Genomic DNA, 23,567 nt, shown 5'->3' on the forward strand with positions numbered 1-23,567 from the left:
TCAAAGAGCGCAGGGCACAAAAGTGGCGGATCCTGCAGACATAGAGGCAAAGCCAGCGGGTGCAATTTGAGAGGAAATTTGAAAAGCTGACCTAAAATCAGGGACGCTACAACTAAGAAAGAGGCATTGTTTATAATGCTGTAATGAACTGAGTAGTGTATATATATCCTCTACTTGCTAGAATCAGAATTGCTCTGAGGGAACCGTATGCCGTAGGCGCTGTGCTGTTAGGCATTAATGGAGAATCTCCTTTAACTCAAGAAGTAGGACCTATGCTTTTGGAGTGGGAGGATCTGAGTTATGTCCTCAATGACATCATGAAATTCCAAGTGGCCATGGTATGGCTTGTAGTGACACTGATATCCCAGGTGGCCTAGGAATTGTTACAGTACCTATCTAAGAAGGTCAAAATTTTGAAAGACAGTTTTTAGGTGAAACAACTGACACCTTGACATAATAAATGTATTGAGGTAGGGAAGCTAGAAATACCTATTTGAAAACTTTCTAATACATACATTATATATATATATATATATATATATATATATATATATATATATATAAAGAGAAGTTGACAGAACAGTGTTTGACTGACAAGGCATTTGACTCGTTTTTTATTTCAGTATGTTACTAACAGTTACACTCCTCATGTCAACATACCCAAAGGGCAGAAAAAGCAGTCACACAATATAGACTCTCTGATTCCTGTATGTAAGTTGTGAACTGTTTTGGAATTCAGTTTCCAGAACCAGGGAGGGCACTTTCATTCACACTGACATCCAGTCATGAGGTACTGGATTTCATTGTATTGCTAAGGATCAAATGTGGCAGGCTTCAGCAAAATTCCAGCAATTCTCGTGGGTCCATTTAATATGTTGACTGTTGACTGTCTAGTCAATCATACTACCTACCGTAGTGCTTACATTTCACTTTTTCATTTTCAAAGCACTTTACAAACATTAATTAGTCCTCAACACTCTGTGAGGTAAGTCAGACTTATCTCCATTTACAGATGGGAAAACTGAGGCACAGAGAGGTTAAGTGACTTGCCTAAGACTATACAGAGGAAGCCCAGCACTCAGCTCAGGAGACTACATCTGTAATTTTGCACACAGATGAACGAATTAAAATCTTATTGGCTCGTAGGCAGAAGTAGTAGTGAAGCAGAATGCCGGACTCTGTTGTGGCAATAATTGTTCTCTTATAGTCAAGCAGTGCTGAAAATAGTTAGCTGTAATTTTATATTAGGCAGTCTGATGAAATTTTAGCCAACTGTGGAGGTAGCACTGAGTGATAACCTTAGAAACCAGAAGTGCCAGTCCCAAAGGCTCCTTTTACCATCTCACCTGACAGGGTTCATTTGCCCTCAAGCAAAGGCTGTGTTTTACAACTCAGTGGAGGTGCGGGGGAGGATGTCTAGTAAGCCTCTAGGAATGTCGTTAGTCCCAAATTGCACACATTTTTCCTGTGCTATCACTAGAAGGAATTTATGCCCCAGATGGAAGAGGTTAGCTGAGCAAACCAGCCCACATGGAGAGCTGCAGAGAGGATGAGGTACCTAGAAGGTCATTGGAGGGTGCAAGGAAGCTAGTTGAGGTAAGAAGTTGAAAGGGGTGTGTGATAGTTCTCGGAATACCCAGGACTGAGTCACTTTGTTCCCTCCCTTTGCCTCCAGCAAGAAGGAAAATTGCTTGTGCTGAACTGGGTGTCAACTCCCTGACAGCACCAGCCTGTTAGCTACTCAAACAATCTCCTCTAGACTATGCCATGCCTTACTTTGCCCTGCAGGTTAACAGGTGCACCCAAACCCTCAAGCCCCTTTGACGCATTCCCCTGTAGTGTCCAGCCCAATAAGTTAATTATCAAAGGTTCAATATACAAGATACAATGAGAAAGGATAATGGGAACAAAACGGTTACATAAAAGAAATAAAAAGAGAGGTACATTACTGTTTTTAACACTCAAAACTACAGGGTAGGTAAACACAACAGGAGCTGCATAAAAACAGGAGTTTTATCCTCCATGGTAAGAAATATATATATATAAATGGTCTCCACAAGGAGTTTCTCTTTCCAGGTGTTGTACAAAGGGTCATAGGGCTTGTCTACACTTACAGTGCTGCTATAATAGGACTTAGCGAAGATGCGACCTATGCCGATGGGAGAGCTTCTCCGATTGGCATAAGTACTCCACCTCCCTATGAGATGGTAGCTGTGCTGACAGGAGAAACCCTCCCATTGACATAGCACTGTTTACAACAGGAGGTAGGTCAGTCTAATGATATTCCTCAACATCATAGTTATACCTACATAAGTTTATAGAGTAGACCAGAGGTGAGTAGAGTGTGCAAGTCATATGCATTACAAAAAACATCTGTTTTCTATTTGGAAGGGAAGAACACTCTTTCACTCACTTTAATGGTTCAGGATAAGACACCTAAAGCAGGCACATGATGATAATGGAGATTTTCGGCCTGGAAGCCAGCCAGATAAATAGCATCCCTCTCTGTGGGCAGAAGGGTGAAAACTGTGGGTGAGAACTTGGCACACACAACTGTCAACAAACATGGCAAGATCATGACATAAATTAAGAAATTAATAACTCGCTGCTCTTGACGTGAGATGGTAGTTTTTATTATTTTAGTTAAGTACATCCCCTCTCTATCTTCATTATCACCCAAAACATAATGCATATTAACTACAAACATTATAAAAGAGGGATGGCCTACTGAGTGTGCTTTATAGTAGCAGGTGACTTCCACTCTTTAATATAGCCATTTGTTGCAGCACCTCTTTGAACACATCAGTATTTATTACCTGAAGAAAGAACTCTCTCAGATCTCCTTTCTCCAACTGCTTCTGCGATGAAGTTGTGAAAAAATCATTTGGCGTCTCTGGAATGGATATAAACTGGCCATCAACAAGTTTAGGCTTGAAATTAGGCGAAGGTTTCTAATCATCAGAAGAGTGAAATTATCCAACAGCCTTTCAAGGGGAGCAGTGGGAGCAAAAAAACCTGACTGGCTTCAAGACTGAGCTTGATAAGTTTATGGAGGGGATGGTATGATGAGATTGCCTACGATGGCATGTGGCCCATCTGCGACTGTTAATAGCAATTATTCCCAGTGGTTGGAGATGGAGCAATAGATGGGGAGAGCTATGAGTTACTACAGAGAATTCTTTCCCACATGTTTGGCTGGTGGATTTTAGCAATATGATCAGGGTCTAACTGATCACCATATATGGGGTGGGGAAGGAATTTTGGCAGAGATCTGGGTTTTTTTTCACCTTCTTCTGCAGCATGGGGCATGGGTCACTTGCTGGTTTAAACTAGAGTAAATGGTGGATTCTCTGTAATTTGAAGTCTTTAAATCATGATTTGAGGACTTCAGTAATTCATCCAGAGGTTATGGAGTCTATTACAGGAGTGAGTGGCTGAGGTTCTGTGGCCTGCGATGTGCCAAGAGGTCAGACTAGATAATTACAATGGTCCCTTCTGGCCTTAAAATCTATGAATGTCTTTACCCTATTTGCTCTCTTTACTCCTCGGTAGAGCAGCAGCTCCACCAGCTCTCTTGCAATCTTCCTGCTTCTTGATGTATTTATAGGGTGATACACAGACATTATAGGTGGGATTTTCAAAGGTGCCTACATGATTTAAAATTACAAGTCCCTTTGGATCACTTAGGTTTTTTTTTTGACAATCACTTCCTATCTAGATAGATACTGATTAATAATATTTGTTTCTCTTAAGTAAAGGGATAGTGGCGATGATGCAGGGCTTTCTTTGAGGGAAATGTTAAAGTGAAGAATCAAAAGGGTTCAGTAAGGAACATGAATGATATCCTAAAAAATACAACAATAGATACTAACAAAGTGAATACACAAAAGCAGTTAGATACTAAGACATCTATGTAAATGCAGGCAAAATATTCAAATGAAGATTTTAACAGAGACAAGGAGTTTGTGTGTGTTATTTGGCACTATATATTACAGGCAAGTGGTAAAAACAACTCAGATAAATGCAAGATTCTTAGGCCTGGTCTACCCTGTGGATTTACATTTACATCTACTGGTGGCTAGCTAATAGTATAGCTGCAATGATCTGAACCCCTCAGGCAAAGCTGCTATAAGTTGTGGTTTGCACCAGTGTAATTACCTGGGTTTCAAGCAGAGGATTACTTGTGTATAAGTAATCATAACTACAATATTTAGTTCTGCTTTGTATCCCTGTATCTCAAAGTGCTTTTTAAAGGAGGGGGAGTATCGCTAACCCAATATTTTCCCAACCCCCACCCCACTCTGCTAACCACTTCTAGTGTTGCAAATTCTGGTGTGATCATCCTGTTTGTGTTCTTGTGCCCGCTCACTGCTAAAGGCCCCTCCTCCAGTCTAAGGGGAGGGGTCACTGGGACTCAACTAATTACAGGGGACAATGGATGAAAAAATAGGAATGGGCGTCAGGGTCAAACGGAGGGAACCGGAAGGGACACTGAGCAGATAACCCCAGACAACGCCCACTGCTCCTTGAAGGTGTCTAGGGAGCCAGCAGACACTGCCGAGAGGAACTCTGCCTGCATGTGTGAGCAGATAGAGGAATGGAAATAGGCCCCACAATCGCAGAACACCCCCTCAGCCAACCTCCTCTCCCTGGTTTTATAGGTGGACAAGGCAGTCCCACAGCTTTGTGGGACCATGAATGGGATGTGCATATAGGAATAGGTGTGGGGAAAAGTGCAGCCAGAACCTCAGCAGGAGGTTCTGGAGGAGCTGGAACAGGGGCTGCAGCCTGGTGCACTCGAGATAGACGTGCACCAGGGTCTCCCTCATGCTGCAGAAGGGGCAGGTGTCGGGGTAAACCATGCCAAGTACATGCCTGTTCTTATGGTTCTATGAGGGAGCTGCCAATTGATGTCCCCAGCGGGCTGTGGGGTCAGGGTGGAATAGAGGCTGGCCCACTGGGGATCCTCACCCTCCACAGGTGGTGTTAGGTCCCACCATTTGGTGTCTGGGCAGGACATGCGGGCAAGGAAATGGAAGGTGTGGAGTAAGAGCGATTACAGATAGACCCTCGGCGCAGTTTGGAAATGGACTGGCTGCAAATCTTGCAGCTGTTTTAGTGCGTGGGGAGAGGGTGGCTGGGTGGGGAGCCCCATGCGCCAAGCCAGCATCTGAGGATCCACCAAGTCCTCCCAGTTGTAGTCCAGCTGGTGTGATCATTACAGAAAGATAAAAGGTTAACAGCAGCAGCAGTCAGATCTAGCAGGTGATGTGCATCATCCAGCCAAGGCAGCAAACCAATCCCCTTCTCATCCTGGTGGTCAAAAAACACAGGAGCTGAACTCTGGCACTTTTATTTTAGCAGGAGCCCAGTACTAGCTATTTCTCTTAAATACAAATAAAGTTTCATCCTGTTTCCATTGAATGAGAACAGCATGACGCAGCAATGGAAATAATGAAACAGTAGGTTAAGAGAAATACAACTGGAAGGAAAGAACTTATTCAAGGATCTGATCATACCTGCTCCACTGTGCTCATTTCTGCTTGACCATATAGGTATGTCTACACTCACTGCAATTAGATACTGATAGCTGGCCTCTGCCAGCTGACTTGAGCTTGGGCTAAGGGGCTCTTTAATTGCAGTGTAGACCTCCGGAATGTATCCCACAATGCCCCGTTTTGACCGCTCTGGACAGTCGCGCTGTGCTGCTCAGTGGTCATGCTACCAGGAAAAGTCCCCTCCCCTCAAGCCCCGGGAAGAGCCCGCTAGGACCCAGAGAGGTGGAAGGCTCCCAGACCTCAGACTGCAGCCTGAGCCCAGAAGTCTACACTGCAATTAAACAGTTCCACAGGCTGGGCCCCAGGAACCTGATTCAGCTGGCACGGACAAGCCATGGGTTTTTAATTGCAATGTAGACATACCCAATCTTGTGTTCTGCTCTTCAGCTCAGATCAGCATTATAAGACTTCCCCTCATTCCCACAATTTAAAGGTTAAAAAAAGTGACAAGGATGTTGTGATTCTCTCCAAAATAAATTTTGCAAACCCAGGAAATTCAGAGGTAGGGTTAAATAAAAAAAATTAAAAAATCTAAACATGTAAAGGTACCTGAACCACTGTAACTCTGCCCTGTAAAGTCATGCAATAACCATATCATTATGATTGATGCAATTTAATGTTTGTTATTCTAGATTCAATAAAAATGATTTTAAAGACATAATTTTTATCATATTTTCCCTCATGGGCAGTGTAGCACGGGGTCTGGTCCGGCCCCACGGTTGTGGCCCTTCTTTGGGCCCCGGCTTGGAGGAAGGCCACTGCACCTTCCTACAAGGGGAATGTTAGCTTCGGATATGAGTCTGGTGCCCCGGCCCTGAGGCAGGGTGGGCAGGCAAGCAGTCCATCGCCCCGGCCCTCACGCAGGGCAGGCGAGCAAGCAGTCGCTGGGGTACATGGCCTGGGGTAGGCCCGCCAGTCCCTCCTCGTCCACCGGTGGCAAGGCAGAGAGCTCCTCTGGGAGGGGCAGCTCCTCCAGGTCCCAGGGCTCGGGGGTTGGCTCGACCTCAGGCAGCTCCTCCAGGTCGGGTCCGACTCAGGAGACTCGGTCCACTCACTGGGACCCAGGGGCCTGGCCCAGTCCTTGGGGCCTGTAGGCCTAGGCCAGTCTAGGGGGCCTGGAGGCCCTATCCAACTGTCAGGAGTTCATCACTTGGGCCGCTCCCGGGGTCTTCGCTCCGGGAGGCGCTTGCTTGGGGCAGCGGCCCAGCCCGGTTCAGGTCCTTGCTGCAGCCAGCGGAACGGCACGTCTGCCTCCAGTGGCAGCTTGTTTCCCTCTGAGCTGTGGGGCCTGCTTTTTATACTCTCAGCCCTTGCTGAGGCTCCGCCCCTCTGTTGCCGGATTGCAGGCTCACTCCAATCTCCAAGCATAAGAGTGTCCACCCTCTGTTCTACTAGACACCCATAGTATTCACAAATTCACTGTTTCCACAGAAACAGTACACACCAGTTTACCAGTTCCACCTCCAGTCACCACTCTGCTTGACACACAACACTTAGATAGCTTTACAGTGAAATCAAGTATGAGTTTATTTAACAAAGTATAGAGATTCAAGTGCTACCAAGTAGAAGCATTAGAAACAAATGGTTACATAGAAAATAAAATCATAACATACATTCTAGAACCTAGACTTAATTAACAAAATACTCTCATCTAAAATATTGTTCAGGCTTGACTGTGACCTGTTCATGAGACAAGTCACACTGTCAGCTTGCCTCCTCAATGAAAGATCATGGGTTTCTCTTGGTACCCTTAGATATACTGGGACAGTCCTTTGGTCCTTTTCATAAACAAGAACCCCCCTGCTTGGAGATTGGAGTGAGCCTGTCACAGAGAATGGGGCCTATGTAGGCGTAGAGGGCGGGGGCTTGTGTTGCCAATGCCAATAGAGCTCACCCATGCTAGGCACAGACGAGGCTTCCTCACGCTAAGGACAGGTGATAGAGAGGTGCCTCACAATCCTGGGTACCCCTGGAAATCATCAGTTCCACATTGCAGCCAATACAATCATAGCATGGAAATTAGCTGTATAAGAGGGTGTTGGCTGGTTATTCTGATGTCACAATGACTCCAGTTAAGCATGACCTGAGCTGTTGGCCTGATCTTGTCTATAATCTATTTAAACATAAAAAACACCAATATGAAAAACAGTCAAAGTTACTAAGGGATAATCACACAAAAGTAATGAAAAACAGGAAATACAATGCAAAGCCATATCCCTCCATAAATCAGCTCTCAAACATATACACACCCACAGACATTCAGACACTCACTGTTCATCTCTCTTGAAGTTTTGTGGAGGCTATGTGGTACTTTTCACAAATAACAGAGGTTTAAGTGCAAAATTCAACTCAGCCTTAACTATGGAACTGTGATGATCATCTACATAATTTTTCAATGTTTCACTTTTAAGGATGCAGAAACTAGAGTCAGTGTAGAATATGATCATTCACTCAACAAATCAGCAAGAAAAGACCACCAGAATAACCCCACAACTCTTATCCAGGATCCGTGTGACTACGTAGAGGATTCAGTGACATCACCATGGAGGAGCAAAGATTTACAATTTAATTAACTGTCAGCTATTTTGCCATTGTAGCCACCACAGATAACGGACCTAGAGACAACAGCACTTGAAGATAGCAAATAGAAAGATACAAACTGATGGAGGATGGCAAGTGATTAGCTCATGAGATCCAAAACATCTTAAAGAAGCCATGAGGGGATTCCTGGCTGAGCATGAAGATGATGACAATACCAGTGCTAGACCTCAATCAGAGCAAAGCTGAATTACTTTAAAATGTCTCATTTACTATTAACATTGGGACCTGGCTGTGCACTCATGTTTGTAAGCACATGACCAAAGATTCAGAAAAGCATTAAAGAGAACCCTTTTCCCATTAAGTCAATGGGAGTTTTGGCACTGACTTCAAAGAGCAGGATAAGGCTCTTGGTGGCAATGAAGTAGTGGAGGCACAGAGATCACTGTAAGTCTTAACGTTCATAAATGCCATACTTTGACTTGGAAAGGAAGTGGACTGTGGCTTTTTGGAAGAAAGGCCGCATGTCTCTCTAGGACCAAAAAATCAACCAACCAATATGCACAAATATGTAGTGAGACAAGGTGGGTGACGTAATATCTTTCATTGGGCCAGCTTCTGCTAGTGAGAGAGCCAAACTTTTGAGCTTACACAGACCTCTTCTTCAGGTCTGGCAAAGTCTCTGAGTAAGTTTCCCAGAACTGAAGAAGAGCTCTGTGTGGCTCGAAAGCTCAGTGGCCCTGTCTCAGAGGAACCTTAGAACAGTCTCTGATCATATATATCATCCATTCTGCAATGCAGAAGCATAAATGAATAAAGGAATAAGAGAGACAAAGTGGGTGAGGTAAGATCTTTTACTGGACCAATTTCTGTTGGTTGAAGAGACAAACTTTCGAGCACCATAGAGCATCTTTTTTTACGTCATCCACTGTAATGTTGTGACTGTGGTGTAAGGACCGCTGTCTACATCTGAATATTGTGGTTTTTGTGGTAAGTCACACCCTTTACATAATTTTCACTCTTACAATGGAGTTTCTAGCTGAGTAGCATGTGGGACAAAATGTGAGTGTCAGGCACTTTGGAGGTGGAGAGAGTCAGGTCGCTTGTCCGGGGACAGTCGGAGAGTTAGGCAGTTAGGAAGGAGGTTAATTTAAGTCCAGCACTGATGAGCTGAGAGCAGTCTGTGGAGGACTACATTTGTCTAGTGCACTGCAGTGCAGTATACTGAGGATGATTATAGCAGTGTGCAGTGCTCTAAGGGTTAAGGCAGCTTTTTGTAGTGTGTGTGTATATACAATGTGCAGGAAACAAAACCTCTGGAGAGTTTCCTGCTGTAGATTGTATTGATTTGCTGCAGTACAGTGCCACATGCTGAAGAAACAGAGAACTCCTCTTTGGTCTTTTACCCTGTATAGATTTCTTTCCAACTGTGTTTGTGACCTTTAAAGCAGAACCTGCCTCTTCAGCTCCTCATTGTGTAAATTCAATGTCAAAATTGAAGAAACAAGTCTATAAAGATAAATAATTCTAAAAATTCCTTTTAACAAAGCATTTAATAGATGTAAAACATTCTGCTGGGGGAGAAGCTTGGCTGATAGATGTCAACTGTATTGCTCTGAGGAAGAGGAAGGCCTTAAAAAAGAAATTGAACAAAGGGGAGGGGGAATGGATTATTACTTTACAGAACCTGTGTGGTTTTATTTTTGATTTTAACAAAAACTAGCACTAAATACACATTTGTTACACACGTGGGCATCTGAAGGGTCAGATCCTCAGCTGGTGTAAATCAGAGTGGCATAGCTAATTTGCATCCCATGAAGATCTGGCCCATAATTCCTACCATACTCATGGGAGGCATATGCTCAGACTGAAGGGAAATGCTACCCTATTTGTCTTCAGTGGCACATAAGGACAAAGCCATGTTCCTAGTACTGGGGCTTTGCTTTGGGCAGCATCCAGCAGTCATTCTGTACCCAGAACACCATGCAGCAGTTTTTTAGAAGGGAAATGGTAAACAATTGCTCCAATTGGAATTCCAGAAGGAATTTAGGCAGAGAGCTTGGGAGCCGATTTAGCTGTGGTGGAATAGACTATTTCCCTTTGGGACATTTCTAGATTTCCATTGCACCAGTAGCATTTATAGTGCACTTCTCATTTAAACAGGCTCCAAATCACTTTATTAAATGCCGCTACCAGGATCACTCACCCACCAACACCGAAACTTGGACTACTCAAGGGTGGAAGGCAGCAGCCTTTCCGTGTCACTGTGTTTAGGAAAGGAAGTCAGGAATAATTTCTGCAGATGGAACTACAGGTGAATTCTAAACAGGCTATTTAATCTGGTTAGAACAGCAGGGTTAGCTTTCAAGAAATGTCAAGTGCTCTTCAGTAGTCATGATGGGATAAGGCCTTGGTTTTCTCTTTTCTCAGCTAATGCAGTACTGTATGTATCCCTCATATCAAACTGATATTGGTCTCATAATGACTGATTGGGAGGAGCTTTGAGCTCCTTGCCCTTGAAAGCATGAGCCCCACCTCACTTATCAGCTGTATTATCTTATCATATCATCCACTGCCATCTGTACTCCACCCGTGGTCCCAGCCTCTGCTGCACGTTCCTCCATTTCTCCCACAAGCACTTCCTTGCTTTCTACCTTTCTGCCCCTATGCATGACCGAAACCCCTCTCTCCCCCTAATAGTGTAAAGACTCATTTCTCATGCATTGTCTCCAAAACAGCTAGGCCAGTGATGAACAACATCACGCACACAGCTAGTCTATTTCATAAAGCACTGGTATGATTGATACCTTGTCCTCCCCTTTCCCCACCATATTTACTTGCCTTATCCATCTGTTGCTATTAGCATAATAATACACTCCTGGGAGAGGGACTGTCTCTTTGCTACAGGTGTACAACTCCTAGCACAGTGAAGCATAATTGGGAGCGACAGGTGTTACTGTTATGTAGCTAACACATATACCAGTAATAATGAATTAAAAAAATCACTTCCTTCAGCGGCTAGATATCATAGCCTGGGAGGTGGATGCACAGGTCTAATAATCAGAGCCATGGCACTCAGGCCTAGTGGTCAGAGCAGTGGTCAACATTCAGGAGTCAGAGCCAAGGGGCAGGAACTGGGAGTCAGGAGCAAAACTGGGAACAAAGTTGGGGCAGCTACAATCACAGCTGCAGGCGTAAGTGCTGGGTAGCCACTGGCAAACTCCTTCTGCTGGGCTTAAGTGCAGTCCTGGTGATGCCACTCAGTAAATTAAATGATCTGGCCAATTAGGGGTTTCAGCTGCAGTTAGCTAGCTGCTTTCAGGCCCAGCTGCATGAGCTCTTTAGAAGTCTCCCATTGTGTAGCAGAGGTGGTTGGTTCTTTTAGCCCTAGTTTACACTTACCTGGCAATTCGGCGGCAGTCGACGGGAGTTACGCAAACTACTACAGAGTAGCTTGAGTAACTCCTGTCGACTGCTGTGCTTCCCTTCTGCGCAGTGCCTTCATTTCACTGCGCTGACGGAAACTGCGTTCCCATCAACACAGCGCTACACCACTTGAGGTGGTTTAACTAGGTCAACTTCTGGATCGATTGAGTGGGTCTTCACTGACTGTTCAATCGATCCAGAAAAGTCGATCTGACAGTGGCGACTTTGCCACTGTCAGTATAGACATACCCCTAGAGTGGTTTAGTTTGAGATTTGGGTCAAACTTTAGTTTAGTTTAGTTTGAGATTTAGGTCAAAGAGAACTTTAGGTTCTCTTACAGTGGTTTAGTTTGAGATTTGGTCAAACCTTGAGAGCTTCAAGAAAAAAATGAGTACTGTAAGAAGCAATGATGGTGGTTTAGCAGGTAGTACTGCTCCTTAAGTCAGTATGAGCCAATGGCTCTGCATGGATATATGAGGCACTGTGTTGAGACCACAAAGGCCATTAAAGATCTCACAGCACACTTTGCAAGAACCTCAATGTCCTGAACAATTTTCATCCTTCAGCCTATGGATAAACACCTGCTTTTGCTTCACATGATGCAGTGATTTTTCAGGTCAGTGCCCTAATCATTGTGTTGTAGTGTTACCACCTTTGGTTTCAGAGGTGGTTGTATTTCAGCACAGGGTCTATAATTTCTGGTTTGTAGTGTTATGGATTCTTTTGGACTTTAACATACTCTTTTAATATTGTGGACAAAGGAAATTTAGACATATGCCAAAGAGGAAGGTGGTGTGATGGTTTTTTGTTTTTATTATAGTCAAAGCTGCTTAATGGCATGTGCTGTCTTGTGAAATATAGAGGTGGACTATTTATAAATACAAATAGATCCCACCTCTGCATCTTGTGGTCAGTTTATAATCTAGAGTGGGCAGGGAGAACGTGCCCAAAGTCACACTGACGGTCACTGGCAGAGCCAGGAATCAAATCTGCCTCTCCTGAGCCCAGAGAAGTGCCTTATCTACTAGACCACACTGTTTCTCAGTCTTTTTGTCACTGCTACTCTCTACAGTCCGAGTTTGGATTTAGCCTGATGAACAAGAAGGAGGTTCTTTATCCAATTACCAATTTTCTGAGCAATCCAGTTCTGGAAAAACAGGAGATACTTCTTGTGTTGCCAAATATTTTTTCTAAAAATTGATTTAAAAAAAGTAATTGCAATGATTTTTTTTTTAGGATTTTCTTTCTATTAGGTACAGATTAGCCTACTCTTTAACACAGTACATGGCTACAGTGGGGAGGAGAATAGTTTTGCCTTCATAATATTAATAATGACCATGACAGGTAGTTGTTGTTCTGGTTTTTAACTGTGTGCACTACTGCCCTCTATTGGGCCATGACAGACCAGTGGAATAAGTTACTGGACAGCTGAGTGATTCCTGTGAAAAAACACAATCCGTTATGGGGATTTACAACTAGGGAAAAAGCAGAATGTGGGTTGAAAAACTTTGTAGAGGACTCACAAAATCGTTAAACCCCCTTCAGGCTTTATCTCTGGAATTTAAACACTGCATGAAACCAATTACAGCAAGTAATGTACTAGCAGTTTCATCATTACTATGCAGGCGTGAGCGGAGAGAGAGACTACTGAAATCAGCTAGCTGTAATAATGAAAACATGGTAGAAGATTTTAAGTACATGATCAACTTCCTTGATTAGAATTTTATATAACCGTAGATATATTCAGCAAAATTACAGACTTTATTTGAGAGGATTTATTCTTCCAAACAAAACAGGAAGGAGTCTTATTACCAATCTGGGGTAAGAGGCTCAGGTGGTAAAAAATAGCAGCGCTTTATTGACTTCAACAAAGCTATGTTGATTTACACCAGCGGAGGATCTGGCCTCAACTAAATACTAGGTATTTTTATACATGGAATGTAATAGTTTCAAATTGGTGTGTTTATGTTACATGTTATAAACATGAACATTTTTCTTTGTGATTTTGATTATTTTGTGGGATATATGCATTTTAGGTTGTGTGTGTGTGTTAATGTATTATTGGCAGCCTCATGAAAAGCCGATTGAAGCCGATGGGTGCCTTTTCATTGACTTCAGTGGGCACTGGATCAGGGTCATAGAGTCACCAGAGGTCAAATCCACCCCTTTTGTAACTCCATTGGAGCCAGGGGAGTTACTGTTACCCAGGGTCTTAAACCCAAAGCAGGGGTAATGTAACTGTTTCATGCCAGGCGGTGTCAGGAATAAATCAATGGGAACACACCACATCTAGCTGATGAAAGATTGATACAAATAAGCATGCTCGTATCTAAAAACTATAATTTATTAGATTTAAGCACACACAAACATAAGCAATAGGTTTAGGACATCCCAAATAATTACCTAAAATCTGAGATGGTATTGAGTAATTAACAGCAGGCCAACGGCGGCTGGTTGCTTCCCCACGAGGGTAAAGTCAAGAAAAAGTCTCTCAGGATAGCTTCAGAGAACTGCTTCACAATACAATCTATTATCTAGTCTTTTTAGAACTAACTTTAACAAAACACAACTCATAGTGACTCCCTACTGACTCATCACTTCTCTTAACTTCAATAAACTACATATCAATAAAACATTCCTAGAAATCTTAGCCATAATAAGCTTTTGTATCAAAGATGCCCAAACTCAAGGTCTCAATCCACTCATTTTCTTTCAGTCTCATAATTTGTTGACTCTTTTCTCCCCTCCTCCCATTCCGATTAGCAGAAACTGCAAACCTGCAGCTCGTATTTGACCTTGCTTCCAAAAGCCTTGCTTGTCTAAATTAACCCTTAACCTTGTGGTGTTCTATCTTATTAATTAATAGTGGCTGAATTCACACAATATGGCTACGATTAACTTGATCAAATTCTGGGGTAACCCACCCCTCAGTTTTGGGGTAACATTACAATGAGGGCTGACTCTTACCCAGCTTAATCCAGATCTTTGGTACTGTAGCCTATGGCAGCTCTAACACAGCACTTGAGGAGAAAGCACTAAATTGCTAACATAGCTTTGTTGAAGACAACAGAGCTCCACCAAGCCTCTTGTCCCAGATTGCTAATAATTGTCTGTTCTGTTACCTTTCACAACATAAATCCTCTCCAATACATACAGCATAATTATAGAATTTATCAGCATTGCTATAAAACTCTAATCAAGAAGGTTGATCATGTACTTAAAATCTTCTACCAGGTTTTCCATTATTTCAGCTATCTGGTTTCTACCGTCCCTTACATCCCTCTCCTCTTATAGCACAGTCACTTCTGCAACTACATATGATGCTTGGTGTTCAGACCGAAGTGGTCTCTCTTCACAGAGGTTAGCAGAGAGATTGCTGACTCCTTAGAGCGCTGGGAGTGGTAGTGGTTGTGGGTCTGTTGTGCAGATAGAGAGCATTTGATTAAGCTTCTTTTTGAATAGTGGCTGACATTTATAAAGTGCTTTACATCCAAAGATCCCCCAAAAATCAGATTATGAACCATGGATTCCCCTTTAAGGGAAAAACATCCACTGGGGCTAGGGAACACACTTTGAGTTTCTCTTAATTGTTCTCACCCTCCTTGTGCTTGGACACTCCTTGGGCTTCCCCTTTCCTTTGGTCAGCATCCAGTGGTGGCTGATTGTGGCCATTCACCATCAGCCACCTCTGGACCGATGCTACCATGTGGTACCTGATGGTGGCTGCCTATTGCCTGCAAACCACCTAAAATCTGGTTGTAGCGTAGAGGGGTTTGCATGTGAGGAGAAGTTACATTAGTTTCCACCAGAAGTGACTTCAGAGCAGGTTTCCAATCTCCCAAAGCAAAAAGGGAGTGTAATGTACGGGATGTCTACTTTCTCCAGCGGTACCTCTCTCCCACCTCTGGTCCTCCACCCATCACTCTTGAACTGTGGAGATTTGTTTGTGGTGCCTCTGTAGTTTTTAGGACCAGGGGTAGCAGACTGTGAAGCTACTGCTCTCTCCCCTCCACCTTTCTGGGGTCTGCTCTGGTACATGCTGGAGTGTGGCCAGCTCTCATCATTTTATCATGAGTCTTGAAATATTTGGTGTTTTTTCCTAAAGCCCCAGTTCCTGGAGTTAAGTAATCATGTGAGAACTCAGTTTACTTTTCTTTTCCTTCCATTTTTTAAAATGAAAGAATATAGCCCTTGTGGTTGGGAAGAAAAGCTTGGAAATGTGAACGCCTCCAGGCTTAGAAATCAGAAGGTAAATACAAAGAACCCCACACTTACTCATTTTTTAAAAAAATGTCATAATTTTTTTGAGGCCTAACTCATGATTTGTGAATGTTTGAGGTTGGCACCCCTGGTGCTGCTTCCTTTGCTGTTGTATAGCATATGGAAGCATGTTGTCCAGTGCGTGCATGTATCCTGAATCTCCAGCATCAGCTCCTGCTGCATCCAGCATTTCCTTGGAATTCCCCCATCCTAATGCTAACCAAGTCCTAGCCCCATCTAGCGAATATGAGGTTGTAGGTCGCAGTAGCATGGCTGCAGATGGTGCCCAAATAAACATACTCGATGACCAACAGAGCATGGATAATCTACGGGGTAGATTTTACTAGCGATAAGGTTGAGCCCATCAAATTTCACCTCACCTTGTACCTAAACCAGATGGCTTTTCCATCCCAGAAAGGAGATTTTCTAATGCTTTCAATGCAATGCACAGCCTCGTTGCCTTTGCCTTGCTTAGTCATATGGATTGCATTCTCATGGTCTTTATATGGGACAAATTCTGCCACCCTGGATCCTGATGAGCAGTAAATTACTCTGTGCATGGTTCTATATATTTCATTGGGATTACCCAAGGGGATGAAGTACTCTTCAAAGGCGGCAGAGTCTGCCCCAACATTTGCTTCATATTTTTATAATAACAATTTGCACCTACAGTGTGGTGCCTTTGAAGCAAATCTTTTCTTACCATTAAAAGGATCAACAAGGAAAGCTAGAAAAACTGCCCAAGGAGCTTTTCCAAAAGAACAGGCCAATTGTGTAAGCCAGCATTGGGGTCCTGCTCTCCAGTTGCATTCATTTTCACACAGCACTCCTATCTCAGGAAACATGGCAGCCTCTGAATGCAGGCACAAGCAACGCCTACACCCACAGTCGAATTGCAGGTACTGAACATTTGTGCCTCTGGCTCCCTGTGACGAGGGGCCTGAATGTTCAGATTTATACATCTATTGTGCCAGTGTTAGGTTTCAGCCTGGCTGAAAACATACCCATTGAATCCCTGAATTTTTAGTCATAGGACAGACTAAAAATGACTTAGAAGCTGTTATTTCTTTACTCATGTTAGTCCGTTCACTTGTTTAATTCAAAGGTAGGGAATCACGTATTACATGTTGGCCTATGGGTGAATTCCGAAAAACACCTTTTATCTCAAGCTATTTTGTTTCTAGCGTATTGACACTAGGTGGCGATGTTGGATAGCTAACAAAACATCAGCTGACATTTCCCTTTATCGGTTTTATTTCAGATTAGATGTTCCAATCCCTGCCCCATGCCCTGTTTAAAGATCATCGTCCTTGGGACTCTTTGCTATAGTACTAGTTTCACTAGAGCTATTCCCTGAAATACTGGTCATTCATTTTTATCATGCAAGGTCACTGAAATATCTTGTTTCATTCTGTTTTCCTCCCCAGGGGTACGTATCTAATATACCCCATTAGCTTTTAGTATGTCAAGGACCTGCCTGGAACTTCAGTACTTGACAGAAGTAGGTTTAGCACTCTACGACCTAGACATAAGTCACATCTGAACATCACTAGGAGTTTGGAGGTGTTAAGAGCTGGAATTTTGCTTTGGGCCCATAAGAGAGGCTTCAATGTTCAATCTGTAGTTAGTCCCAGAATTCTCCAGTGGTCAGGGGTAAACGGTTCTATGGCTTTGGTTTGCATCCATCTCTACTGAATACCAAACGTGATGACTTTGATGGGCCCTTCTGCTGGTACAAATGAGTTATTTAGAGATTAGGATCTAAAAGGATAAGAGAGGTGGCATAATTTTTACCTCATTAAAATAATTGACTTCTGCAATTAGGTCGATATCTTTCCTGACTTCTGTGTAACACAACCGTCCTGTTTACATGGGCATGGGGGTGAAGCTGGCTGCTTGCAGACTGATTTACAAGAATTTGATCTGGGCATGTTGAACTACTTCCTTCTTATCAAAGTACTCATTGCATGGTTGACAGCTGGACTTTCCACTGCGCCTTAGGCAAAGCAGAGAGAGGCTTTTTTGCTGTACACTCAAAACTTCAGCAAAGGAGAGGGTGGCTTTGCTCCATTGTCTTTCACCTGGGCAACCAGGAAATCAAACTGGTTCTAGACCCACCCTTGGCACTTTGGAGTAAAGGAGGGACTATGGATTGCAAAATTCAGCCCCGGTGCAAATGGGCACAACATTCATTGATTTCAGCAGGAGATGCCTCCACTTACACCGGGAGTAAATTAAATGTTTTGGGGGCCCAATTCACAGTCAGCACAAGTCAGGCTGCAGGCAGACCCTTGCAACTAGTCACCCTGAGTGGCATGCCAAGTGCTTGCCACCTGTACTGCTTCTTTCACTGGGGCCCTGGAGTCAGTTGGCAAGTCTTAAATAGGGGCAGGACCTGCTCCCACTCATGGGGGATTCAGCACCTTGCCACTCTAGCCTGGACCTAAACTTAAAGTTGCCCAGTGTGTCAGGAGCTCTGGTACTGACACTTGTCATCTTGGAGGTGAATCCTCTTTCTCACTGGAGGCGTAATTTACATCCCTGAACCTGCAGAATCAAATCTTGGCCTAGGAGTATTACTGCAACACTTGTTCAATAAAAATGTGGATTTCTATCTATATATATATGTGCATAAATATAAATGTTCTTCAAAGTCTGTCTACAGATCCAGCTGAAGATGTTGAACCAGGCTCTCAGCTGGTGTAAATTGCCATAGTTCCATTGTCTTCAATGGATCGAAACCAGCTGCGGTGATTAAGGCCTCATTTACACTACAAGGTTAGGTCAACATAAGCTGCCTCATTGTGTTGACCTTATTCTGCACTTAAAGTTGTCTCCCGCCGATGTAAGTGCCCTGTTATGGCGACACAACGACACCAGCTCCCTGAGTGGTGTGGAGCCAGGGCTGATGTTATTGAAATACCTCTTGCTGGCTGTCCAGCTTGGTGAGCACACCTAGCAGCTGTCAGTTGTTGTGTGCAACTAGTCATGGTGGCTACACCTCCAGACATGCTCCTGCCTGGAGTAGACTGGAGATACTAGATGTCCTAGTCTTGTGGGGAGAAGGGCTGGGCAGGCACAGCTCCAAACCAGCTGTAGAAATAGGGACATCTACAAACAGATTGCTCAGAGGATGCAGGAGAAGGGGTATGACGGAGCAGCAGCAGTGCCGTGTGAAAGCCAAGGAACTGGGGCAGGCATACCAGAAGGCCAGGGAGGCCTACAATTGCTCTAGTGCAAAGCTGCAAACCTGCTGCTTTTACAAAGAGCTGCGTGCTGGACATGTCAGAGGCCCCTCCATCACCGTGGATATCTCTGAGGAGCCTGAGTCTCAGGCCCCTGACATGATCAGCAAGGAGCAGGAGGTGAAGGGGGAAGAGGAGGAGGAATATGGAGGACAGGCAACTGAGGGATCCAGCTGTGCCATGAGCCAGGACCTGTTTTTGACTCCACCACAGTTCAGCCAGAAGGAAGCACTGAGGTTAGAAATATGGGCAGACAATACTAATAATACTATAATACTATTCAGCTTGTGGGGGGGGAAAAAGCTCGTACATCTGAGGAAAACAATCCAACAAAAAGTCAATAGGAAGGAGAAACCCTGAAAGCTTTATGGCGGAGAGAGATGCTGAAGGTGATAGCAAATTAGACAAAGGTTTACAGTTTCTTGCTGCATTCTCAGAGGTATCATATCAGACAAGCTATGGTATAACTGTGTCTGGAATACTGGGCTAGATGATCAGTTGGGGTAAAGCGGCATAGCTCCATCCTGGTCAGTAGAGGTATACTGACTTACCCAAGCTGAGGATCTGGCTAATTGTGGGCACATTACCAGAAACAGATTGCTAAGTTTGAATGGCATTCAGAGGCAAGGAGCAAACATGGAAAAGGAGGGTTAACTGAATCAACTTTGTCAGAAAGATTAAAGATCAAAATGCATATAACTTGGTTCAGAGATGGCAAGGGAGGCCTTCATAGCAGTCTACCACTGAAGGGTGGAAAGGGTGAAGCCTGAAGGGTGTGGAAAAATTATTTAGGGTAGTACAAGGAGTCTATAACTAGAAGTAATTGGATAAAAGTGAGAAAGCAAAAGTTCAGATGGAAAAGCTTCCAGCAAAGAGATACTGTCTTGTCTTTTGGAATAGATTTCCAAGGCAAATGGTGCAAATCCCATTGCTTGGCAGCTTAAGTGATCTGGACAGCCCCCTAATAAATATACTTTGGAACAGTCTTGCACAGGCTGGGTGAGATGACCAAATGAATCATTTCCATCATTGTACAATAGGATTCTATGGACTACACCAGGATATAGAATTTCACCCAGCAATTCCTGCAGTGAAAGGAATTATTCTTCCTTACTGTGTAGATGAATGCTATCAGACCCAATCGCTTGCGGTTGAACAAGAGCACATAGTTCAGAATGACTTCCAGTCTCAACCTAGACTCCAAATGGTGATGAATTAACCATTAATGGAAGGTCCAGAGCTTCTGTAGCAGCTCCCTTCCCTTTGAGAGATACAAGATACATGCTCTGTTGATCAGTTAGTTATTGCTGACTGCTTTGGAAGGAACCTCAGTTTCCAGTAATTGTATATTCCTCCTGCCTGGCTACCGCCTTTCATCTGAATGCTTTGAGCACATGGTGGGAGAACGGGAATATTTTACTCATAAATTATCTTTCCCCCAGGTTGAATTTCATGTAGTTTTGCAGAACTCCAGAATACAGCCAGCGTGGTGAGGAGGAGAAGCAGGAGCTTTATACATCTGAAGGATTGGGAGTGTTATTGCGTCATTGGGCTTGTTTTGCTTTTTCAAGTGAATAAAGAGGGAATGGGAATTCAGTTCATCTGATTTACAGAGGGTTTGGCTCAAATCTCATCTATGCTATTCTCAATGGACGTTAATATGGAAATCGCCATTTACTGCTGGTGTTTTCTCTTTATTTTGCTTTAGTCAGATCTAATATTCCTTTACTCCGGAGGATATTTTATTGTTAGAGTACTGGGGGCTGTTTGGTGTCCTCAGACACTTTCTGAAGGAAGCATAAAGCAATTACTTTTGGGATTAGAGTATTAATAATATCTACCATCTTTCCCCAGTGAAGAGATCATAGAATTTACCCTACCAGCTTAGACCAGTGCTATCATGTCTCTAATAGTAGCTAGTGCCTGATGCTTTAGAGGGAGGAGAAAATGAAAAACCTCTAAAGCATTTAGCCTGTTTTGCAATCCTGTCCAAAGGGATCAATCTCCTTGACCCCTGCATTTATCAGTTTACAGCCTGCAGCACAACCTTATCTCACAGCTACAAATGTCCATCAATGCTCATGAAATGACCTAGCTTGTTATAAACTCTAGCCAGAGCAGCTACTTTGCTGGAACCACTTGTGGCACTGAATGCCAGAAAGTGGTCATGCACAGTGGAAAATGGTATTTCTTTGTTAGGTTCTCCACCTACTGTGCTGCTGTGCTCCCCAATTCTATACCAGTGCAATTTCACTGACTGGTTTACACTAGTAAATCAGGCTCACCCTTTAATTCCGCTAAGGTCCATGTAAAAAAGAGTGACTGATGACTTCCCAGTCTCCCTATCCAGTTGTACTAAACAACTTTTTGAATGAATATCTGAGCCCTTACATTTATTACACATATTTTTGTATGCGGACTCTCATTCCTGGCTCTCTCTGATAAAGTAACACTGTAACACTTAGAGCATGAGTACTGCTGTTCTAAATAATGACATAAAACTCTCTAAAGATACCCTGTACTAATTGAAGAATAATCACCTGGAGTTCAAGAACTTGCCAGTTTCACCCTTTAGGCCAATCCTGAAAAAATTTAAATGGACAGGAAAGGAGAGAGAGGGAAACAGAATGAGATCAAATACATGTCTAACTTTTATGTGGTTCTATAGACTCCAGGAGAAAAGCACCAAATCACGGATCTTCTTGTAGAAGTCAACATACGTAGTATGCAATAGTTTAGGATTTCTCTTTTGATCTGTTCAAGAAGTAGGCCTTATTGTAAAAGGACTTGGAACGACAAATCTGAAGAAACATACCACTTCTGCTCTAATGTTTTTAATTGTTCATCTGCAGATTTTTTTTTTTGATTTTTTTTTTTTTTTTTTGAGATAGGAGGGTGCAGAAAGTTAACAAGGAATTTTCCCAAAGCCTCAGCCACAAAGGCTTGGATTGTAGTTTTCTAGCAGACAGCCTGAAAACCTCTGTCACAAGCAATCAATATCCTTGAAGAGGTGGCCTATTAGTAGAGTATTTACTAATTGGGATCATTCTTTGGCATGTAATTGTTTGTGACACCAAAGCTGATTGGACTGTTGGTATCACTACATCCTGCAAATCGCCCATGACAGTTTTGATGAATTTGAAATTTTGGGTCCAATAAACCTGTGCAAAATATGCTTTGATAAAAAAATCTATATAGAAGAAAAGAGCCCTGCCCAGGGCAAGATTCTGAAAATGGAACCACATGAGTATGCATACACGTTTGCCAATTAGCATGCGGGTGGGGGAATCACTCAGCTGGTCTTGCAAGACTCCCCATTTTCTCTTAGATTTAATTAAAAAGACTGGAGGAGGTCTAGTCATGTGAAATTAAAAATGGGGGAGGAGGTCAGTTTAACCAGGACTGGGTTGGCATCAAAACAGAGGACTTCTGGGATGCTAAGAATTTATTAAAATACCAATGTAATGAGCTCACATGCAACTCAAGCCACCTGACTGCCACACACAAGACTATCTCCAGCATACATGGGTTTCTTCTGTAATTCAGCTTGCTCAGGAAGGAATACATGAAGGTTGAAAACGGTTTTATGGAGGAGTCTTATAGAATCCAGTTAGCTTCATCCTTAGAGTTGTATAGGAATTACTCCAAATATTTATAGAATGTAACAGATTTTATCCCTGCCATAGAATTCAATAGTTTGTTTTTTTTGTTTTTGTTTTTGTTTTTTTTAAAACACAAAGTATAGAATGATTATTCTGTGTTAATTACATTCTATAGTCTTATTTCCATATAGGCAAATAATCATTTTCTCCCAAAATTTCATAAGCAACTAATGCAGTCTCAGATCTGTTCTGGGATTTGGGAATCAATTTTGCATTGTGCTGGGCTTCATCCCTCCTGCAATCTATTGGCTCAAGATCTCTTCAATACACGTTTTCTAGAGAAGCCAGCAAAATCAGGTTTAGAAATATGTCAGACAAGAGTTGCACCAGCAATTCTATAGCCACCATCTGGAAATTTTCACTGGCAAGCACAGATTTGTTTGTATCTCCCTTAACCAGCTTTGTCAAGGCAGGAAAGTTATTACTGCTGATGGAGTATGTGCCTTATTATGTGTTTTCTCAAATCCTCGGATTGGTGATGGCTAAATCAGGGGATACAGGGATTCAAAGGTCTCCCAAGGTGAAAAGGTTCCATTTTCCTACTTACAGTGTAGTTTAGTTTGCTTCCTGAGCCAGATACCATTTGTTCAGCTGGTGCCCCTCTCTTGTTTAGCAGCCCTGCCCTGCTCCCTGCCCCTTTTTACAAGCAAATCGAGTCCCAGGTGCAAATCCAGATGGAAACTTTTGAGGAATTCCTTAGACTTGAGCTTTGAAAAAGGGTAACTCTCTGTTAATTCTGATCTGTGCCAGGTCCTGTTTGCTGAGCCAGTGATTTGTATTCCATGTGAGGTCAGTTCAAACAGCGCTCTTTGCCAGTGTTCTTGGGTTAAAGGGCTGTGTAGTGAAATGATGCAATTCAGGCTGTAGTATGGTAAGAA

At 43.1% G+C, this 23,567-nt stretch overlaps 1 long non-coding RNA gene across 2 annotated transcripts in view; it reads left to right on the forward strand.

Annotated features, from left to right (window-relative positions):
• Positions 1-23,567, forward strand: part of LOC137145039 (uncharacterized) — a 44,609-nt gene that overhangs the window by 1,450 nt on the left and 19,592 nt on the right. The window lies entirely within an intron of this gene.

This window comes from Emydura macquarii, unplaced genomic scaffold (assembly GCF_026122565.2).
Source record: "Emydura macquarii macquarii isolate MOO-44397 ecotype Brisbane River unplaced genomic scaffold, CSIRO-AGI_Emac_v2 contig_3506, whole genome shotgun sequence".
Taxonomy (NCBI): domain Eukaryota; kingdom Metazoa; phylum Chordata; order Testudines; family Chelidae; genus Emydura; species Emydura macquarii.